This window comes from Triticum dicoccoides, chromosome 4B (genome assembly GCF_002162155.2).
Source record: "Triticum dicoccoides isolate Atlit2015 ecotype Zavitan chromosome 4B, WEW_v2.0, whole genome shotgun sequence".
Lineage (NCBI taxonomy): Eukaryota > Viridiplantae > Streptophyta > Magnoliopsida > Poales > Poaceae > Triticum > Triticum dicoccoides.
The window spans coordinates 92,151,551-92,174,773 of NC_041387.1; the positions used below are offsets into that span (position 1 = coordinate 92,151,551).

Here is a 23,223-nt window from a genome sequence, read left to right on the forward strand (position 1 = left end):
TGGGTTTGGCGATTGCCACGAGTAGTTCATATATGCAATATATCTAAAAACTGAAATACTGTAGAAGAATTCACATCCTGGCACGAGTCCTTTTATCCAAACATCAGGTTACAGGCATGTGGCAATCAGACACATTAATCAGAGCGACTCATGGGAAACCCAACGCGCGAACATAGCGAGGCATCTCTCTGGTTCGAACTCTGGTGCAGTGTGTCCACCGTTCTATATAATTAAAAAATGTGTTAGGAGAGAGGGGCGTTGAAACAAACAAACAAAATCATTTTTAGAAGTTCTAGGAAATTATGAAATAATCCCACATGTACATATAGGTATAATCTTACATCATGGTATTTTTTCGTGAATATTCGAGGACTGCAAAAAAAATGGTAATCTATAATAGTAGTGAACAGTACAACTATTATAGATACACATATTGGTCTTTTCTGTTTGCATCGATCCCTCAAATAAGCATATTTATCTGTGAAATTTTACATGCACGAAAGGGAGCATATATATTGTGGAAAAAGTTCTAGAAATTTTTGGTACTTTAAAATGTGTTCTCTGCCTTTTATTTTTCTAAAAGGGGCTCCAAGTGACACTGCTCGTCAGTTCTGGAGTATACTACTAATCACATGCTTATAATAGTGCACAAGATGTGAGGCATTTTGGCTCTCAGGCTCCATGGAGCCCAAAATTTTCAAAAATTTAAAAATCAACTTTAAGTTTTAAAATAATCTGAAAAAGTTCTTATAGATGTATACTATATGTGTAAAATTTCATTATGAAATACTCTTTCTGTGTGAGCTGTAGAAAACAAATTCATGTACTTTTATAGTGAAAGTACATGTGCTAGAAATACATTATTTTGTTATTTTTGTGTAGCTTGCTATGTATTTCACCATGAAACTTTACAAACAAGTGATATGCATCCATAGTGTGTGCTTTTTCAGAACTTTTTGAAGTCTAAAAAATTAATTTTCAAATTTTCCAATTTTGGGCTCCATGGAGCTCGGGCTCCATTAGCAATTTCGGACTAGATGTACAGATCTTATGTTTTCAATTGTAGTCAAATCGGACTCTCAAAAAAGGATCTACAATACTCCCTTCGTCCGGAAATACTTATCATCAAAATGGATAAAATGGAATGTATCTAGACATATTTTAGTTCTAGATACATCTCTTTTTATCCATTTTGATGACAAGTATTTTCAGACGGAGGGAGTAAAAAATAGTACAACTGATATCTATAGATCCCCCCCCCCCACACACACACATATATATATATATATTATACATACATACATACATACACATACATACATACATACATACATACATAGGGTCGCGCTATTCGTCACCCTGGATGAGGAATAGTTATTCTTCACCCCCTCTTTTTTTGACGTAAATGCACCATATTTTTAGGTTTCGTAAATGTTGCCTTATTTCATACGTAAAAAGAGAACGTAAGAAAATATATACTCACTGTAAAAAACATTTTATGTTACATAAAATTACAAACGTAGAAACATAGTTTAATATATACATAAAATGCGATATTTCTGGTCCTATAACCTATTTTTTGTTTTCTTATACCAAATTTTACGTGGTGAATCAATATGAATGTAACTATTTGTATTCTAAACGTAATTTATTTATGAAGCCATCGTAAGATTACCTCGGGTGAAGAATAACTTATTCTACATCCTGGGTGATGAATAGTATTTGTTGAAAAAGTATTATTCCCTCTGTTCTTGTTTCTTTTTTTATTTCTATTTCTAAAAACAGTCATCAAGGACACAGACCTCAAAACATGAGGACAAATTACTTCTCTTAGGAACACATACAAGAAAAGGGATAACGGTAGCCCTCCCATTAACTACTTCATTTTCATTTATGAATTTCATAGTAATAGAAATCCATGTCCTACCGAGACAGAATTTAGAACTTGCTATCCTCTTGCCTAATAGGCAAAGATTGACCTCTGTAGAAAGACTGATTCATTCGGATCGATATGAGGACCCAACTCCGTTGCATTGCCAGAATCCATGTTCCATATTTGAAGCGGGTTGACCTCTATGCTTCTCTCATGGTAGAATCCTCTTCCTGCTGAGCCCCCTTTCTCCTCGGTCCACAGAGAAAAAAAATTAGGACTGGTGCCGACAGTTCATCACGGAAGAAAGAACTCACAGAGCCGGGATCGGTAACTAATAGTACTACTAACTAATACTAATATATAGAAATAGATATCTAGAAATAGAAATGAACTAATATATAGATAATCGAAATAGCAATATTGGAGTACTATACCATATTACCATTCACATGCTTATATAGTGCATTAGATTTAGATGTATAGTTCTTATGTTTTCAATGATAGTCAAAATTGAATCACATGAAGGAAATCTTGAACGGTCCAATGACAGCTCTAAATCCATCTGGAGACAGAGATATATCATGTTACCTTTACCGTAGCAAATGTCAAGTTGTTTGTGTATGTTATGGTGAATCTACAGATACATTATATTTCAAATTAGTACACTTATCCAAAAAAAATCTATATGCTAGATTAATAGGAATACAACACCAACCATGGAAATGGAACTAATGATACAACTTCTTATATATAAATTCTCACCCAGCGGACTGTCCATCTAGATGCCAAGCCCTCCACTCATCCACAATGGGGAAATTGAGTGATCGCACCCAAGACTGTGTACCGAGAAATGGTATAATAGCATCATGGTCTCCACTGTATAACAAAGATAGATAATAAGGTTATAACCTGACAACTTATTAGAGATGGAAATAAGAGCACCTCCTATTCTTTTTATGTATTTATGCTAATAAAGTTCTGCACAACTGTGCCTGAAGTTCAAAAAAACTGTGCCAGGCACAAGTAATATAAAGCAAATATTTATGATATGATACACTTTTTTACAGTAATAGTGTTTACCTATATACAAGTGCACGATAACCTTTTAAGGTCATGTTATGATGGTACTTTATTGTGCTCTTGATCTCTAAAGAATAAGGTAAATCTCGTTCGTGGCACCTCACCCATTCGTCCTTGCTCCCCTAATTAAATGGTGTATAGAGTTAAAACAGAAAGGTAAAATTTTGATGTAAATAACAAGATGAAAATTCTTCCCAAGGAAAAAATTAGTAGCTTACCTTCTTGATCCCAAGGGCTTTCCTAGTGATGTTGTTGTTAGCCCAAAAATATGATAGGTAATTACCATAGGTCTGTAGATGGGAAAAAATGAACCTGATTTAAAAACAACTTTTGATTATGCAAGATCTTAATAATTGCACCTATGCTAACAACCGATAGATTTGCACAAGTGTTGTGTAGTGAGTATATGAACATATCATAGCCGATGTGTCTTCATAATTGCCCCTAAATATAATCCTTCCACAGATCTGGTGTGTTCTTATTACTAATGGACAACAACCGACCAATGTTCATAACCGTACGTAAACATCATTAGGCCATGGATACAACACTTTAAATATTAATGTTCAATAAAGATATTCATAATAAACAACTGCCGTTTTCTATCAGTGTCAGAAAACGTTTTATAATATGGGACAGAGGGAGTACAACTTTAGTTCCAATTTGATATCATATACGACCAAACCGGTGGCTCGGTACAAATGACCGATAGTACTCCAAAAGTACGAAGTTTAATTCTCTGTAATTATACCACATACTTATCACCAGCCCACACCACGTACAAACAACCGACCAGGTGGGTCACTTATAAACTTTAATGCAACATTTGATCTAAGAATCCGTGCGAATCGAACATCTGGTCATAATCAGGTCTTCATATAATTAATAAAAAAATATTCGTACAATCAATTCAGGTGGACTTACTTGGCAACCCATTGGAGGACGAGGAGGTGGATGCTTAAGTATTCCTACTTCCTCCTTTAGGATCTTTCTTTATGTACTCTCGTCGTTTGGTCCGGGAGATGCATAGACACACTTTTTATACAAAATGTGTGGATGTGAAATTTCATTCCACAGCTGCAGTGAAACGTCACTTACTTGGTTGAAAGGAACACATTAATGTGCCAACCAAAACCATATAGTAAGTTATTATACAGAGTCGAACACTGGGAATGGCATGCTCGAGACAGGGTATTTGTATCATTAATTTTCACTTGATTTCTATACAAAATAAGATGGAGAAAGTTCAAGTGGTTATATCCTTACTTGGTTGGACCTATCCAAAGCTTGAGCGCAGAGCGCATTCTTGGGGTTGCTATAATCTTCCCCTTGGCAGTGCTCCATTATCATCTAAAGATCGATCACATGCAACCACATGGAGACATAATTAGCTAACCTCATATGGGCGGAAGCAGTAAACTATAGATCCATAGGTGAGTGATAAGGTGTTGGAGGCATTTCTAATTAATCACCTCATACAACTGATATGAAATTATGCCCGTTCCATGAAGATATGGCACTCTCGATCCATAATCGATATTGTATTCACCAGTAGCAAGGTTGCCGACCAGATAGCCCTGGTCAAATTTTTTTATGACAATAAAAATTGTGGTCGGGTTGGGATTATGGCACCTAAAGTTGTTCCTGATATTGGAATATAATATTTTCTTGATAAAGGGAATATATTAATATCAAGATGATATCAATTACACCCATCCTCTTAATCAACACTACTCCCTCCGTCCAGGTGCATAAATCATCTTAGGGTTTAGGGTTTGCACCCTGACTAAGGTGGAGGGAAGTGATTTAAGATCAGCTACTACCATGCATTGGGATCCTCAATTGACTATCTTGGCTTATTAACTGCCCTTGTCCTTTGTCCAGGAGTTGCAAGTAGTTTCTGGTGTTTGTAGTATACTGGAGGTCGTGCGCAGCGTTGACCCTCGGATGGGCTGTGATGCGTTAGGTACGTGGCCGGGTATGCCGAACGCCCGTTTGGTGTCTCGGAACCCTGTACACATTGTTCGGGGCCGTATGTGGAAACCTCGGCCAGACTCCCTGCGGATGGAACCTGAATAGGCGATAAACCTGGACTAGAGACTTGAGTATTTAGTCAGGCCGTGGCCGACACCCTCGTTGCGCTTCCGCTTGAAGGTTGTCGAGTACATGTCGTGTAAACGGTGATAAGTGGTGGAAGCGTGTGTGAAGAAATACACCCCTACAGGATTAACATCATCTATTTGAATAACCGCGTCCGCGATAAAGGACCACTTGGTTGCCTATATAGTTCATAGACAAGTAAATGGGAACTACTAAAAGCCTCAAGACAAGTGTGAGTGTCGTGGATGGCCCTTCCGTAGGATGATGGGAGAGGATCCGTGGTAGTGTATTGTTGTGGTGAGTAGTGGACTCGTGTGCACAAAACAATTAAAAGTTGGTGTCTCGTAAGATAGTTAGCCAAGAGTCAAAGCTGGCTTGCTGCAATAACTCCACTACCCCTTAGTTGATAATGTGCATGTATGTAGGATCTGATGTAAGTCTTGCTGAGTACCTTTATACTCATGTTTGCTTAATTACTATTGCAGAAGAGAATGTCGTCCCTTCTGATGGGTTTTACGTAGACCTCGACGTTGATGAGTAGCTTGATGCCTAGGTGGTGATCCTAAGCATGTGAAGGACCCTTGTAGATAGTTAGGCTTCCTCAAGCCTTTTTGTTTTCTAGTTGTATGTACTCAGACAAGTTGCTTCCGCTTGTGCTTGTATGCTTGTATGACTTGAATGTCGGGTCGTGTGACCCCTATCTGTATGAATGATATGTATGGCTCTCTGGAGCCTTTTAAATAAAGTACTTGAGTTGTAGAGTTTTGTTGTGAGGCCATGTTGTATTTGGACATATCGAGCATATTGTGTGTATGATTTGAAATGCTTGGTATGTGTGGGACCTGACTACCTAGTTATTTATCCTTGGTAGCCTCTCTTACCGGGAAATGTCTCCTAGTGCTTCCACTGAGCCTTGGTAGCTTGCTATTGGTCCGGAACACTTAGGCTGGCCGGCATGTGTCCTTTGACGAGAAAGATAGCATTATTCCCTCTCTTGGTCCTGGGAAAACCGGTGATGAAATCCATACCAATCTTATCCCATTTCCATTCAATAATAGCTAAAGGTTGAAGGGTGCCAGCAGGCCGTTGATGCTCTGGTTTAACACAATAATAGACGTCGCAATTAGCAATATACTCAGCAATTTCTCTCTTCATCCTAGTCCACCAGAACCTCTGGCGTAGGTCCTGATACATTTTAGTACTATCAGGATGAATTGTGCGAGGAGATTCATGAGCTTCCTTAAGGATCAATTGATGTAGTTGTCGTTTCATGGGAACCACTAAACGGTTCTCGAAGAAGACAACACCTTGATCATTCACAGTGAAACATTTAGCAACTCCGCTAGCAATGTTCTCCTTGATCCGAGATATCCCCTTGTCATACCGCTGAGCGGTTATGATATGATCCATAAGGGTAGGTTTCGCCACCAAGATAGAAAGGAATCCTTGAGGAACGATATGAAGGTTAAGCTTCCGAAATTTCTCGTGGAGAAGTGGTTGACTTTGGTGTAACATCAAGTTGTTACAATAAGATTTACGACTTAGTGTATAAGCCATGACATTGGCTTTTCCCAAGGTGTAAGTTATCCCAAAGACGTAATATGTGATCCACTCGACCCAACGTCTTTGCCTGAGATTCAAATCTGGTTGGGTGAATATGTATTTCAGACTTTGGTGATCGGTGATGATTTCACAACGATTACCGAGGAGGTAATGTTGCCAGGTTTTGAGCGCGTGGACTACAGCTGCAAGCACTAAATCATGTGTAGGATAATTTACCTCATGTGGATGCAACTGCCGTGAAGCATAGGCAATTACATGACGATTTTGGATGAGTATGCAACCTAGTCCTTGTCGCGAGGTGTTGCAATAGATAACATAGTCCTTGGAGAAATCTGGTGGTACCAGTACGGGAGCAGATGTCAGGCGTCTTTGCAGTTCCTGAAAACTGTACTCGCACTGCGGGGTCCACTCAAACTTTTTATCTTTCTTGAGAAGTTCAGTTAGAGGTTTAGCAACCTTGGAGAAATTCTCGACAAAGCGGCGGCAGTAGCTCACTAAGCCAAGGAAACTCCAAACTTGCTTGACCGATTCAGGTGGAGTCCAATTAAGAACGGCTTGAACTCGCTCGGGATTGACAACAATACCCTTACCAGAGATTACATGGCCTAGGTAGGTCACTTCTGGCAACCAGAATTCACATTTGGAGAATTTGGCATAAAGGCGATGCTCTCGAAGTTTCATCAATACTAGACTTAGATGCTCGGCATGTTCTTCCTCATTTTTGGAATAGATGAGTATATCATTGAGGTATACCACGGCGAATTTATCCAAGTACTCCATGAAGATCGAGCTCATTAACTGAGAGAAGGTGGCTGGGGCATTCGTTAAACTAAAGGACATGACGGTGTACCCGTATTGGCCATAACGAGTAACAAAGGCCGTTTTGGGAATGTCCCCGTTCTTGATTTTGATTTGATGGTAGCCCAACCTCAAATCCATCTTAGAAAAGACTAAGGATCCAGCGAGCTGGTCATACAGGTCATTGATCCTGGGGAGCGGATACTTGTTCTTTATAATGACCAAATTGACGGGTCGATAATCTACAACCATCTGATCCGTACCATCCTTCTTCTTGACGAAGAGGATGGGGCAAGCCCGTGGAGAAGAACTAGGACGAATGAAACCCTTTTTCAAGGACTCATCGAGTTGATTCTTGAGTTCAGCTAGTTCTAGTGGTGCCATCTTATAAGGTCTCCTAGAGATTGGGACGGTTCCCGGGACAAGATCTATCACGAACTCGATACCCCTGTCAGGTGGAACACCTGGCAGTTCCTCTAAAAAGACATCCGAAAAGTCATGGACTACCGGGATTTCTTCGAGATCTGGAAAAGGCCTGGCATTAAGAGAGAAGAGCTGACGCTCAGACACTCGGGTCAAGACATTGACTACCTTGCCCGATGGATGTGCAAGTTGAACAGTCCTAGAGTAGTAATCAATCTTAGCATGATGGGCTATCATCCAGTCCATACCCAAGATGATATTAATGTCCGAGGATTTGAGAGCTATCAAAGATGCAAGGAAAACAAGTCTATCGACATGAATTTCATTCCCATGGCTTACTCTAGAAGTTTGCCATCTAGAACCAGGAGTAGAAATTTCCATGGTGGAGGGCATATCACAAAATGCGGCATTGTGCAAACAAGCATAGCTCTCAGATATAAATGAATGAGATGCTCCAGTATCAAAAAGAAGAGATGCTGGATGGCAATTAACAAGGAGCGTACGAAGAACGACGTTAGGATCATCCTGAGCCTCTTCAGCTGAGACACAGTTCACATGGCCACGTGCAGAGGTGACTAGTTTGGCGTAATACACCTTCCCTGTTGGCTTGCCACAGCCAACGGCCATTCCAGACGGGTTGGGGTTGTTGTTCTGGGGACACTCTCGCATGTAGTGACCCGGTTCTCCACATTTGAAACATGTCACAGTGTTGGTGCGTGGAGGAGCATTGGCGGCTGATCCATCATAAGTCTTGGGCGATGCATACTGCTGGGTTAGACGAGGCGCCTGATAGGATGGCCTCGGAGTGAACCTGCGTGGTAGAGCTATGTTTGGCACCCACACCCGATGCTTCTGAGAGCCAGAACTGGATGAGGAACCAGTATCACGGGCGTGCTTGCGTGTAGCTTCAAAGTCCGTCTGACCTGTCTCAGCACTGATAGCCTTGTTCACTAGCTTCTGGAAGGAAGTGCATTCGTGCAGACGAAGATCACGGCGAAGCTCGGGGCTAAGTCCCTTGCGGAACCTCGCATGCTTCTTAGCGTCGGTGTACACTTCTTCAGGTGCATAGCGTGCTAGGTTTCCAAACTCTCTGCTGTATGCATCCACGGTTAGCCTGCCCTGGGTGAAGTTGCAGAACTCCTCCCTCTTATGATCCATAAGACCTTCCGGGATGTGGTGCTCACGGAAAGCCTCACTGAAGTCTACCCAAGTGGTATCCTGGCCAGCTGGGCGCATGGCCTCATAGTTTTCCCACCAAAGGCTGGCGGGGCCTTCAAGATGATAAGCGACGTAAGTGACCTTGTCAGCTTCGGCTACGTGTGCATAACGTAGCTTGTGGGTGATGCTGTGGAGCCAATCATCCACATTGAGAGGCTCAACGGAATGATGGAAGGTGGGTGGATACAGCTTGATGAAGTCATTGAGAGACACCAAGTCGTTCCTCTAGTGATGTGCAGTGTTCTACTCAATGCGTTCCAGCAGTCGATTGTTCTCATGTTTGTTCCTTTCAGCCTCCAACATGACCTCGGCCAGGGAAGGTGGATGAGGCAGATTCCCATCCCTAGCCCCACTGGCTTCACCCTGCTCTTGGGCAGCAGGGGTGCTTCGGGTGTTGACCATCCTAGGGAAACAAAACAATGGTTTAGACAAGGATGGCAAAACTCTAACATAGGAGTGCAGAATGTAATGGATGACATGGAATGCAGAGATGTTCATATGTACGACATGGTAATACAGAAACTGCCATATATATACCATCGGTCATGCACACCATACATAGTTTAGTACAAGCCCAAGCTGAAGTACAACTGTGGTGAAAGAAAGATTACATCTCATCGGAGGCATTCCAAACTCCTATACATTATTTTTCTACACCTCCGAAATTCAGTACACACTAAGTCATATTCCACAAGACACGCAGGACTGTAGAGTTACAACTACTACATTACTACTAGTGCCATGATCCAGCTCAGTCGTCTCTGTTTCCGTAGTAATCTTCATAAAGATTATCCGCGTAGCTTGAAAGCGGAACATGCGGATCTAGAAACTCCCAGTAGCGTGGGGCCTGTGGACCATAAGGACTTGCATGAGTCCTTGGTCCCACGAACGGTGGCACACGACGCCCACGTGGAGGTGTGATACCTCCAACAGCAGGATAGTCCATGCGAGCTAGAAGACGAGTGCGTACGGGGTACAAATCCTGCATATCAAGGTAACCAGTCTGCACGACAGGTGCAAGCCATGTCAGAGTGGCCCAGTGGTCCGCTCGAGTGTTGTACAGCTCCATGCGAAGGGCACGGTTCTCATGGTCCCTTTCCTCCAACATCTCTGTGGTGGTACGAAGGCGTGGCTCCTCATGAGTAGCGTCAGCATAAAGGCCAGTGTAATAACCCTCCTGACCAGTAAGTGCTGCTGGCAAATAGCAGAACTCGGTGTTCTGAAGCGATGCATGCCCGACTCGAATGATAGTGATCATGGAGTAAGCAGCATCCTGTACGGACATCTCCACGGTAACTCCAAGCCCGTAAGACCAATTAAGGGGGTCAGTAGCTCTGGGCAAGGAAGGAAATATCCTCACTGTGTAGATATATTGACTCTGATTAAAATCTAGATACTGCTCTTCAACGGTATATTCTGGATACCATCGATAGTCTATCTCTGTCATCACACGGACCAGCATGGCCATGTGCCCGGGCACGTCAATGCACCGAGTCAGACGTGCCACCTGGTGTGTGGTGCGGGAAGTCATCTGAAACATGAAATAATGCAAAGGCATTAGAATTTCTAGTAGAAGTCGGACAACATAATAGTTGTAAATGCTCAAAAAGGATTTTGAGACATTTTGCAAAGGATTGCATAGTCACTCAACAACATCATAACATGGTTCTAGGTCCAACTAAGTCAAGTCCAGTTTTACTACCTCGGTATGTTGTTAGTTGGACCCAGAACCTTGTTATGATGTTGTTGAGAGACTATGCAATTCTTTGAAAAATGTCTCAAAATCCTTTTGGAGCATTTACACACGTTATGTTGTCAGATTTCTACTAGAAATTCTAATGCCTTTGCATTATTTCGCGTTTCAGATGGCTTCTCGCACACCACACCAGGTGGTATGTCTGACTCGGTGCATTGACGTGCCCGGGCACACGGCCATGCTGGTCCGTGTGATGACAGAGACAGGCTATCGATGGTATCCAGAGTATACCGTTGAAGAGCAGTATCGTGATTTTAATCAGAGTCAGTATATTTGCACAGTGAGGATATTTCCTTCCTACCCCGGAGCTACCGATCCCCTTCACTGGTCTTAAGGGCCCAAAGTTACCATGGGGATGTCTGTCCAGGATGCTGCTTACTCCATGATCACTATCATTCGAGCCGGGCATGCATCACTTCAGAACACTGAGTTCTGCTATCTGCCAGCAGCACTCACTAGTCAGGAGGGTTATTACACTGGCCTTTATGCTGACGCTACTCATGAGGAGCCGCGCCTTCGTACCACCACAACGATGTTGGAGGAAAGGGACCGTGAGAACCGTGCCCTCCGCATGGAGTTGTAAAACACTCGAGCGGACCACTGGGCCACCCTGATACGGCTTGCACCCGCCGTGCAAACTGGTTACCTTGATATGCAGGATTTGTACCCTAGACGCACTCGTCTGCCAGCTCGTATGGACTATCCTGGCGTTGGAGGCATCACACCTCCACATGGGCGTCATCTGCCACCGTTCATGGGACCAAGGCCTCATCCAAGTCCTTATGGTCCACAGGCCCCACGCAACCGGGAGTTTCCAGATCCGCATGTTCCACTTCCACGCTATGCGGGTAATCTTTATGAAGATTACTACGGAGACGGAGACGACTGAGCTGGATCATGGCACTAGTAGTATGTAGTAGTTATATCTCCATAGTCCTGTGCGTCTTGTGGAATATGACTTAATGTGTATTGAATTCCAGAGGTGTAGAAAAATAATGTATAGGAGCTTGGAATGCCTCCGATGAGATGTAATCTTTCTTTCACCACAGTTGTACTTCAGCTTGGGCTTGTACTAAACTATGTATGGTGTGTATAACCGATAGTATATGTATGGCAGTTTTTGTATTACCATGTCGTACAGATGAACATCTCTACATTCCGTGTCATCCATTACATTCTGCACTCCTATGTCAGAGTTTTGCCGTCCTTGTCTAAACCATTGTTTTGTTTCCCTAGGATGGTCAACATCCGAAGCACCCTTGCTGCCCAAGAGCAGGGTGAAGCCAGTGGGGCTAGGGATGAGAATCTAAATCATCCACCTTCCCTAGCTGAGGTCATGTTGGAGGCTGAAAGGAACAAACGTGAGACCAATTAACTGCTGGAACGCATTGAGCAGAACACTGCACATCACCAGAGGAACGACTTGGTGTCTCTCAATGACTTCATCAAGCTGTATCCACCCACCTTCCATCATTCCGTCGAGCCTTTCGATGTGGATGATTGGCTCCGTAGCATCACCCACAAGCTATGTTCTGCACACGTAGCCGAAGCTGACAAGGTCACTTACATCGCTTATCATCTTGAAAGCCCCGCCAGCCTTTGGTGGAAAAACTATGAGGTCATGCATCCAGCTGGCCAGAATACCACTTGGGCAGACTTCAATGAGGCTGTCCGTGAGCACCACATCCCGGAAGGTCTTATGAATCGTAAGAGGGAGGAGTTCTACAACTTCACCCAGGGCAGGCTAACCGTCGATGCATACAATAGAGAGTTTGGAAACCTAGCACGCTATGCACCTGAAGAAGTGTCCACCGACGCTAAGAAGCAGGCGAGGTTCCGCAAGGGACTCAGCCCCGAGCTTCGCCGTGATCTTCGTCTGCACGAATGCACTTCCTTCCAGAAGCGAGTGAACAAGGCTATCAATGTTGAGGCAGGTCAGACTGACTTTGAAGCTACACGCAAGCACGCCCGTGACACTAGTTCCTCATCCGGTTCTGGCTCTCAGAAGCGCCAGGTGTGGGTGCCAAACACAACTCTCCCACCCAGGTTCACTCTGAGGCCATCCTATCAGGCGCCTCATCCAACCCAGCAATATGCACCGCCCAAGACTTATGGTGGATCAGCCGCCAATGCTCCTCCACGCACCAACACGATGACATGTTTCAAGTGTGGAGAACCGGGTCACTACATGCAAGAGTGTCCCCAAAATAACAACCCCAACCAGTCCGGAAAGGCTATTGGCCGTGGCAAGCCAACAGGGAAGGTGTATTAAGCCAAACTAGCCACCTCTGCACGTGGCCATGTGAACTGTGTCTCAGCTGAAGAGGCTCAGGATGATCCTAACGTTGTTCTTGGTACACTTGTTGTTAATTGCCATCCGACATTTGTTCTTTTCGATATTGGAGCATCTCATTCATTTATATCGTAGAGCTATGCTCATTTGCACAACACTGCATTTTGTGATATGCCCTCCACCATGGAAATTTCTACTCCTGGTTCTAGATGGCAAACTTCTAGAGTAAGCCATGGGAATGAAATTCATGTCGATAGACTTGTTTTCCTTGCGTCTTTGATAGCTCTCAAATCCTCGAACATTAATATCATCTTGGGTATGGACTGGATGACAGCCCATCATGCTAAGATTGATTGTTACTCTAGGACCGTTCAACTTACACATCCATCGGGCAAGGTAGTCAATGTCTTGACCCGAATGTGTGAGCGTCAGCTCTACTCTCTTAATGCCAGTACTTTGCCAGATTTCGAAGACGTTCCGGTAGTTCGTGACTTTCCGAATGTCTTTCCAGAGGAACTGCTAGGTGTTCCCCCTTACAGGGATGTCGAGTTCGTGATAGATCTTGTCCCGGGAACCGTCCCAATCTCTAGGAGACCTTATAATATGGCACCACTAGAACTAGCTGAACTCAAGAAACAACTCGATGAGTCCTTGAAAAAGGGTTTCATCCATCCTAGTTCTTCTCCATGGGCTTGCCCCGCCCTCTTCGTCAAGAAGAAGGATGGTACGGATCGGATGGTTGTAGATTATCGACCCGTAAATTTGGTCACCATAAAGAACAAGTATCCACTCCCCAGGATCAATGACCTGTATGACCAGCTCACTGGATCCTCAATCTTTTCTAAGATGGATTTGAGGTTGGGATACCATCAAATCAAAATCAAGAACGGGGACATTCCCAAAGCGGCCTTTGTTACTCGTTATGGCCAATACGAGTACACCGTCATGTCCTTCGGTTTAACCAATGCCCCAGCCACCTTCTCTCGATTAGTGAACTCGATCTTCATGGAGTACTTGGATAAATTCGTCGTGGTATACCTCAATGATATACTCATCTATTCTAAAAATGAGGAAGAACATGCCAAGCATCCAAGGCTAGTATTGACGAAACTTCGAGAGCATCGCCTTTATGCAAAATTCTCCAAATGTGAATTCTGGTTGCCAGAAGTGACCTACCTAGGCCATGTAATCCCTAGTAAGGGTATTGCTGTCAATCCCAAGCGAGTTCAAGCCTTTCTTAATTGGACTCCACCTGAATCGGTCAAGCAAGTTTGGAGTTTCCTTGGCTTAGCGAGCTACTGCCGCCGCTTTGTCGAGAATTTCTCCAATGTTGCTAAACCTCTAACTGAACTCCTCAAGAAAGATAAAAAGTTTGAGTGGACCCCACAGTGCGAGTAAAGTTTCCACGAACTGAAAAGACGCCTGACATCTGCTCCCGTACTGGTACCACCAGATTTCTCCAAGGAATTTGTTATCTATTGCGACACCGCGCGACAAGGACTAGGTTGCATACACATGCAAGATCGCCATGTAATTGCCTATGCTTCACGGCAGTTGCATCCACATGAGGAAAATTATCCTACACATGATCTAGAGCTTGTAGCTGTAGTCCATGCGCTCAAAACCTGGCGACATTACCTCCTTGGTAATCGTTGCAAAATCATCACCGATCACCAAAGTCTAAAATACATATTCACCCAACCGGATTTGAATCTCAGGCAAAGACGTTGGGCTGAGTTGATCACAGATTACGACTTAGGAATAACTTACACCCCAGGAAAAGCCAATGTCATGACTGATGCACTAAGTCGTAAATCTTATTGTAACAACCTGATGTTATAATAAAGTCAACCACTTCTTCATGAGGATTTCCGGAAGCTTAACCTTCATATCGTTCCTCAAGGATTCTTTTCTACCTTGTTGCGAAACCTACCCTTACGGATCATATCATAACCACTCAGCGGTATGACAAGGGGATATCTCGGATCAAGGAGAACATTGCTCGAGGAGTTGCTAAATGTTTCACCGTGAATGATCAAGGTGTCGTATTCTTCGAGAACCGTTTAGTGGTTCCCAAGAAACAACAACTACGGCAATTGATCCTTAAGGAAGCTCATGAATCTCCTCTCACATTTCATCCCAATAGTACAAAAATGTATTAGGACCTACGCCAGAGGTTCTGGTGGACTAGGATGAAGAGATAAAATGCTCATTATATTGATAATTGCGATGTCTGTCATCGTGTTAAAGAAGAGCATCAACAGCCTGCTGGCACCCTTCAACCTTTAGCTATTCCTGAATGGAAATGGGATAAGATCGGTATGGATTTCATCACCGGTTTTCCCAGGACCAAGAGAGGGAATAATGTTATCTTCATCGTCATCGATCATATTTTCAAAGTAGCCCATTTCCTTCCTGTCCAAGAGACCATAACCGCTAGCCAGCTAGCAAATCTATATATCTCTCGAATAGTGTCTCTTCATGGTGTTCCATTGGAGATTAACTCAGATCGTGGAAGTCTCTTCACCTCTCGATTTGGGGAAAGTTTCCAAAATGCTGTGGGAACTCGTCTCTCCTTTAGCACCGCCTTCCACCCTCAATGAAGTGGTCAAGTAGAACGTGTCAATCAAATTCTGGAAGATATGCTCCGAGCTTCTGTTATCCCATTCGGAATGGATTGGGAGAAATGCCTTCCAGTTGCCAAATTTGCTTATAACAATAGCTATCAATCTAGCTTGTGTAAAGCTCCTTTTGAAGTTCTACATGGACGAAGGTGTAGAACGCCTCTTAACTGGTCAAAAAGCAGGGAAAGACAATTCTTTGGCCCAGATATGATCCAGGAAGCAAAAGAGCAAATTCGCATTGTTCGTGAAAAGTTGAAAACAACCCAATCTCGTCAAAAGAGCCAATATGATCGTAAACATAAAGCCATGATCTTTGAAGTTAACGAGAAGGCTTACCATCGGGTTACTCCTCTGAAGGGAACCCATCGCTTCGGTATCAAAGGCAAATTGGCTCCTCGCTACATTGGACCCTTTCGCATTCTTGCCAAACGAGGAGAAGTTTCCTACCAATTGGAACTACCTCCGCACCTCTCTAGAGTTCATGATGTCTTTCACGTCTCTCAACTCAAGCGTTGCTTTTCGGATCCTATCCGTGGAGTGGACCATGAAACGCTTGATTTCCAAGATAATCTCACATATCGGGAATATCCCGTTTGTATCCTTGATCAAGCTGAACGTACCACTCGACGCCATAACATCAAGTTTCTCAAGGTTCAATGGTCACACCATTCCAAGAAAGAAGCCACTTGGGAAAGGGAGGATCGTCTTCGACTCGAGTACCCTACTTTATTTCCGGTGGATCCTAAATCTTGGGACGAGATTTTTCTGAGTGGGGGTGAGTTGTCACAACCCTAGTCAGTGCATGCATTAGAGTGGCATCATGTTTACTTTACACAGAAAGTTGAAATGGGGATGGCAGAAACCTCCAACACCACCTAATCAAACTAGGGTTTACTAAAATATTTTTCAATGAACCTAAAATGCCCTTCTAAAATGTTCAGCATCTTTGCCTTGGTCTAGAACCTCTGACAAAAATGGTGCACAATTTTTTAGGATAACATTAGGTCACTGAACTAAATCATACTCTATTTGCATTTGGGCATTTAAATGTTATATAATATTTTAAATGTCCAAATAATCATGAACTAAAATGTTTGCTATTGGAAATATTCTAAACAGTAGCCATGAGCAGTTTCATGATTTTTGGGTTTGTTCTAGCATTTTAAATAAAGCCACAAAGTTATAGAAAGAAAAGAAAACAGAAATAAAAAGGAAAAGCACTTACCTGGCCACACTTACCTGGCGGCCCATCTGGCCACCCAGAACTGTGCTAGCCCATGGCCAGTTAGCTGCCTCCTCTCGCCAGGCAGGCAGAGAGGAGAGCGCCGGCGCGCCCGAGCTCGCCACGCCGTCACCTGCTTGCCACCGAGCTGCTCGACGCGTGGATGAGTTCCCCCTCGTCGCCCTGACCTCCCCGACACCTCACTCCCCCCTGCGCCTCTCTCTTGCTCTCTCCCCACCATGGCCGACACCACCGCAGCCGCACCACCATCGTAACCGCGGCCACTGTCGCCCCCTTGTTGCCTCGCCGTGTCCAGGAGCTCCGCCACCCTCCGCTTCGTCGAGCAGACCGAGCCTCGAGCGCTCACTCGCCCCGAAGCCACTGCACCGACCTTGCTCCGTCTCGCGTCGCTGGAGATCCACCTCGCCGTCTCGCTCGCTCCAGCTCGTCCCTGACACCACTGCCTAGCTTGCCGTGACCGCTGTGAGCTCTTGCCTCTCCCCCTTCTCTCCGTTCTTGCTGCCGCACACTGTAGAAACCGCACGAGCACACCCGCACGCGCCGCCGCCTAAGCTCGTTGCTGACGAGGCTCCGTCCATGCAACGGCCTCACCAATGTGTCCTTTACAATCACCGCACCGCGTAGGCCTCGTAGGAGCTAGCCCCGTGCCTCCAAGATCATTGCAACGACATGTTCGAGATCGCCCAAACTCCGGCAGCCACCAAGCTTGTTGCTGGCGTCATTTCCGGCGACCCCGAGCTCAACCACCACCAGCCCTCGACGCGGCTTGCTCCCAGCTACCCGTAGGTGGCCTCCGCCGTCCATTTGGTCACCGGAGTGCGAAATCCGCACCCTCCGTCGCGTCTGGTCGTCGCCGACGGCTAAACGCCGGCGAGTTGACCCAGTTTGACCAGGGATTTGACCCCCTGGGTCACTGACACGTGGGCCCTGTCCTTTGGTCAAACCTAGGTTAGCAATTAAACTAACCTTAATTTGTTAGTTAACTAACTATGACACTGACCAGTGGGTCCCACTGGTCAGGTTTGATCTGGACTGCCCAGACGCAGTGCTAACGCAGTAATGCATTTTGTGGATTTATTCTTATTCAGGAAATGCAGAAAATAGTGCTAACTTCTAAAAATCATAGAAATTAATCTCTAACTCCAAATGCAAAGATTTATATATTAAAAGTGATCAGAAAAATCCAATCTATTCATCCGTACTGATTTCAGGCATGTTTAAGCAACTTAACCTTACTGTTTAGTGCAAAACATGATAACGCACTATTTAAGATCACAAAATGAGTTTGGGGGTTGAACCTTTGGTTCAAAATGGCTCAAACCCATCTGGTTGTAGTTGCATTAGCCTAACACACTCATTTTGCCATGTGATATGCATGCATCATATTGTTGCATATTGTCGTGTATTGATTGTGTTACCGGTGTGTTCTCTGTGGTAGGTTCTGTTCCGGACGATTACCGTGAATACCCAACTGAAGGATAGTACCAGTCTACCGATCTGCGAGACAAGAAACCACCATTTGATCATATCAATAAAATCCCATGTTCTCGCTCCTGCTCTCATTTACTGCATTTAAGACAACAACATTTCAAACTGCTGAGTGTTACGGTAGTTGAACCCATTTCCTCTGCATGACCTGTCATTGCCACAGTAACTACATGAAACCCACTAGCATGTGTAGGAGTTGATTGAGCCATGTTTGTGTTTTGTACCTTGCTATGCCTGTGATGCTTAGAGTCGTGTCAGGTCTGGTTCATCTGGGTGATGGGCTAGAGTGAAATGATCATGTGGGTGATGAGAGTGAAGTGTTGAACACGATTTGGTAGAGGTATCGATGAGAGGCCACGTAGGAGTACATGGTGGGTTGTTTCATTGGAACCGTTCCTAAGAACTTAGATCTGTATGTGTGATTTAAGATCAGCTACTACCATGCATTGGGATCCTCAATTGACCCTCTTGGCTTATTAACCGCCCTTGTCCTCTTTCCAAGAGTTGCAAGTAGTTTCTGGTGTTTGTAGTATACTGGAGGCCGTGCGCAGCGCTGACCCTCAGGGTGGGCTATGATGCGGTAGGTACGTGGCCGGGTATGTCGGGCGCCCGTTTGGTGTCTCGGAACCCTGTACACATCGTTCGGGGTCGTACGTGGAAATCTCGGCCGGACTCCCTGTGGATGGAACCTGAATAGGCGATAAACCTGGACTAGAGACTTGAGTGTTTAGTCAGGCCGTGGCCGACAGCCTCGTTGGGCTTCCGCTTGAAGGCTGCCGAGTACATGACATGTAAATGGCGATAAGTGGTGGAAGCGTGTGTGAAGAAATACACCCCTGCAGGGTTAACATCATCTATTCGAATAGCCGCGTTCGCGGTAAAGGACCACTTGGTTGCCTATACAATTCATAGACAAGTAAATGGAAACTACTAAAAGCCTCAAGACAAGTGTGAGTGTCGTGGATGGCCCTTCCATAGGATGACGGGAGAGGATCCGCGGTAGTGTATTGTTGTGGTGAGTAGTGGACTCGTGTGCACAAAACAATTACAAGTTGGTGTCTCGTAAGATAGTTTAGCCAAGAGTCAAAGCTGGCTTGCTGCAATAACTCCACTACCCCTTAGTTGATAATGTGCATGTATGTAGGATCTGATGTAAGTCTTGCTGAGTACCTTTGTACTCATGTTTGCTTAATTACTGTTGCAGAAGAGAATGCTGCCCCTTTTGATGGGTTTTACGTAGACCTCGACGTTGATGAGTAGCTTGATGCCTAGGTGGTGATCCTGAGCATGTGAAGGACCCTTGTAGATAGTTAGGCTTCCTCAAGCCTTTTTGTTTTCTAGTTGTCTGTACTCAAACAAGTTGCTTCTGCTTGTGCTTGTATGCTTGTATGACTTGAATGTCGGGTCATGTGACCCCTATCTGTATGAATGGTATGTATGGCTCTCTAGAGCCTTTTAAATAAAGTATTCGAGTTATAGAGTTTTGTTGTGATGACATGTTGTATTTGCACATATCGAGCATATTGTGTGTATGATTTGAAATGCTTGGTATGTGTGGGATCTGACTACCTAGTTGTTTATCCTTGGTAGCCTCTCTTACCGGGAAATGTCTCCCAGTACTTACATTGAGCCATGGTAGCTTGCTACTGCTCTGGAACACATAGACTGGCAGACATGTGTCCTTCTTCGTTCCTGTGTTTGTTCCTTCGGGAAATGTCACGGTGTTCCTTTAAGTCCTTGTAGCTTGCTACGACTTGGGTTCATTCGATGTTGATCGACACGTTTATTGCTGGGTCATGTATGCCTGTCCCTGTAAGTTAGCACCACTTTAGGTTCACGACTAGTCATGTCAGTCTGGGTTCTTTGTCATATGGATGCTAGCAACACTATCATATACGTGAGCCAAAAGGCGCGAACGGTCCCGGTCCAGATAAGGTGGCACCAGTGGGAATACCGTGCGTGAGGCCGCAAAGTGATATAAGGTGTTACATGCTAGATCGGTGTGACATAGAATCGGGGTCCTGACAGCGTTGGTCAGAGAGAACTTAATGTTTATTTGCTAATTAATAGCACTGCATGCAATGCACTAACCACTGCATGTCATATTTGATAGTCTCAAGTCATTCAAAGCATGCATGTCTGACATCTCTTGTTGATTGATATGTCAAAAAACAAGAAACTAGGTGGGAGTTAATGCACCACGCCTAAGTGTTTTGGTATTATTTGATTTTTGTAAGGTAACTTATATACCGAGACGGAGGGAATATGTCAAAAATCTAGTCAAGACATCGAGGTTGCAGATAGCCAAATTATAACATAAGGAAATGATATGGTGTAAATTTAGAGCACCTTAAAATTAATTAACGGCCTCACTCCAGCTTCAATATCTGAAAACAACATAATAGTGTTCAAGTATGAATAAACTAATACGAGCAATCTTCCCAAAGGACATTAAACGACTCACCAGTGCAACATACCTTCTGAGATCTTCTGTGCGAGAAATGGAATGATCTTTCCACCAGATGAATCTCCTCCGACGTAGAAAGGATTTGGAAGGTAATCAGGATGCTCGGTGAACCACTGATTAAAAAGATAAACACAAAATTGCAACTAAGCGATCAATTTAACCCCTCAGGCAAATAGTAACAAATTTACATAAAAAATTGTCATTTTCTCTAAATCACTTGACCCCTGAAAAAGAAGTTTAGATCTTTAAAATCTCTTAACCAAAGATTGTTGCTGATATGCCTCCTGCCACACGCCATCCATGTCAAATTAAAAGCAAAAGCATCACTACTGATTATGTCTCCTGCCAGTTTTTGATGTTCTAGTCCCGGTTGTCTGCTTCCTCGCATCTCGCCTCGGACGCCGGCAAATGTGAGGCCAACTCCAGCGCACGACCCCAAACGCACATCCATTTTGCCCGAATTCTGTCTGTTTGGGTAGGACAATAGGGTCGTGTCCGGGCCATTTTTAGGATGTGGTGGCCGTGCGCCCAACGTGCAAACGCATCCCGTCGCATCCCGTCCGCGTACAGTTTTCTTTCCAAGCACATATTTTTTGCATCATTAATTTTTGATACATGAAAATACATCACCAAATTTTAACTAGAAAAACAAGACCAAAGAAAACAAAAATCACAAGAATACATTTTAGAAGATAACTAACTTCCATAACTGCTCCCGTAAGTTAGATTAGTGCCTTCTCGATGCATTCATTGTTGATCTACGAAGGCTCAATCTTGCGTGCTTTTTTCTTCTTCGAGTGTAAATGAGTAGATGTTGCTTTCTCGCATCTAGTCTCATGTCTAGCATCTATTCTAGCAACAAGTGCACTAGTCTCATCTCTAAACTCTATGCTAACTAAAAGTACACGAGCATCTACTAAAGTGCGCTCTATCAATACATTGATGTACTCTTCTTCTTAATACCAAAATTTGCATCCATTCTACACAATAAAATTTTAAGTTGGCACAACTAGTCAAATTCAAGAGCACAACCGAAGCTAAAGTAACACATACCCCATCGGTTGAGCACTTGATGAACACCCATCCGGGATGTTCCGGCGTTGTAGACACGCGGCGCAAGACCTTCTTTGGGCAGTCGTTGCACTTAATGAGTGGCAATGGTGCACCGACGAGCTTTTAGGCTAGCACCAAGCCCGGCCGATCGCCGTTTATGTATCTGTCGGCAGACCGCCAACGGTGTAGATCCGAACTGCTAGAGGCGGTGTCGGGGGTTGGGTGCGACATATGCCAAAGGATGGCTTATCATGGTGGGAGCGAGTAGAACGTCGCCGGTGCCAAGAAACGGGATTAGGCGAAGGCATGCACGCCGGCGAATCTTACCCAGCTTCGGGGCTCTCCGGGGAGATAACACCCCTACTACTGCTCTGCGGGGTCTCCGCATGATCACTAAGGCGTAGCGACTACAAGGTTGCTCCTAGAGCTGTATTCTGGAGGTAGAAGGAGGCAAGGCTAGCCTTCTTCTTCCTATATGAACTGGTCTAAGGCTAAATGGATCCCAACCCTTTGCATGGGTGCCCCGGAGGGTTTATATAGGCCTACCCCCCGGAGATACAATAGTAATCCGGCTGGGCGCGAGTCTGTCACATCCCTAGCTTCTGGTGCTGCCTAGTGTTTACATCTTGCTTGCATCATGTTTAAATTTTGAAACCTGAACTGAGGAAATTGGAAAGCCTCAAGACATTTAAATAAAAGAAGGGCAAAACCCCTAAAATCTCATTCATTGTTTCCAAAATGCTCTTCTTAAATGTTTGATATTTTTGGCAAGGGTTCTGGTCCAAACCAAAAATACTGCACATTTTTAAGGACTTAATTTTGGGACTTTGAATTTAAATCATTAGCTATTTGAATTTGAATTATATTCATATAATTAGAATATAATTTCAAATACCCCTGAGATATTTTATGAGCTTTTGGAAAAGTCCATCTAGCAAAATAAAAATATTCAGAGGAGTTTTTGGCATTGTTTGAATTGTTTTGAATTCAAAACAGTGGCAAAAGATTAAATAAAAAATAGAAAACAGAAAACAATAAAAGAACAGAAACTTACCTGTAAGTTACCTGGCTTACCTGTGCGGCCCAGCACTGCAGCTGGCTGGCCCAGGAGCTGGCCCAGCCCACCACCGCTGCCAGTCACCACCAACCTCTCGCCAGAAGGACGAGAGGCGCGTGGCCGCCGCACGCTGGCACGCGTCCGAGCCACCTCCTGTTTCCGCCGACGCTGGGGGCTGGCTGGAGAC

At 44.2% G+C, this 23,223-nt stretch overlaps 1 pseudogene; it reads right to left on the minus strand.

Annotated features, from left to right (window-relative positions):
• Nucleotides 1–64: 64 nt before the first annotated feature.
• Nucleotides 65–23,223, minus strand: part of LOC119293406 — a 58,904-nt pseudogene continuing 35,745 nt past the window's right edge.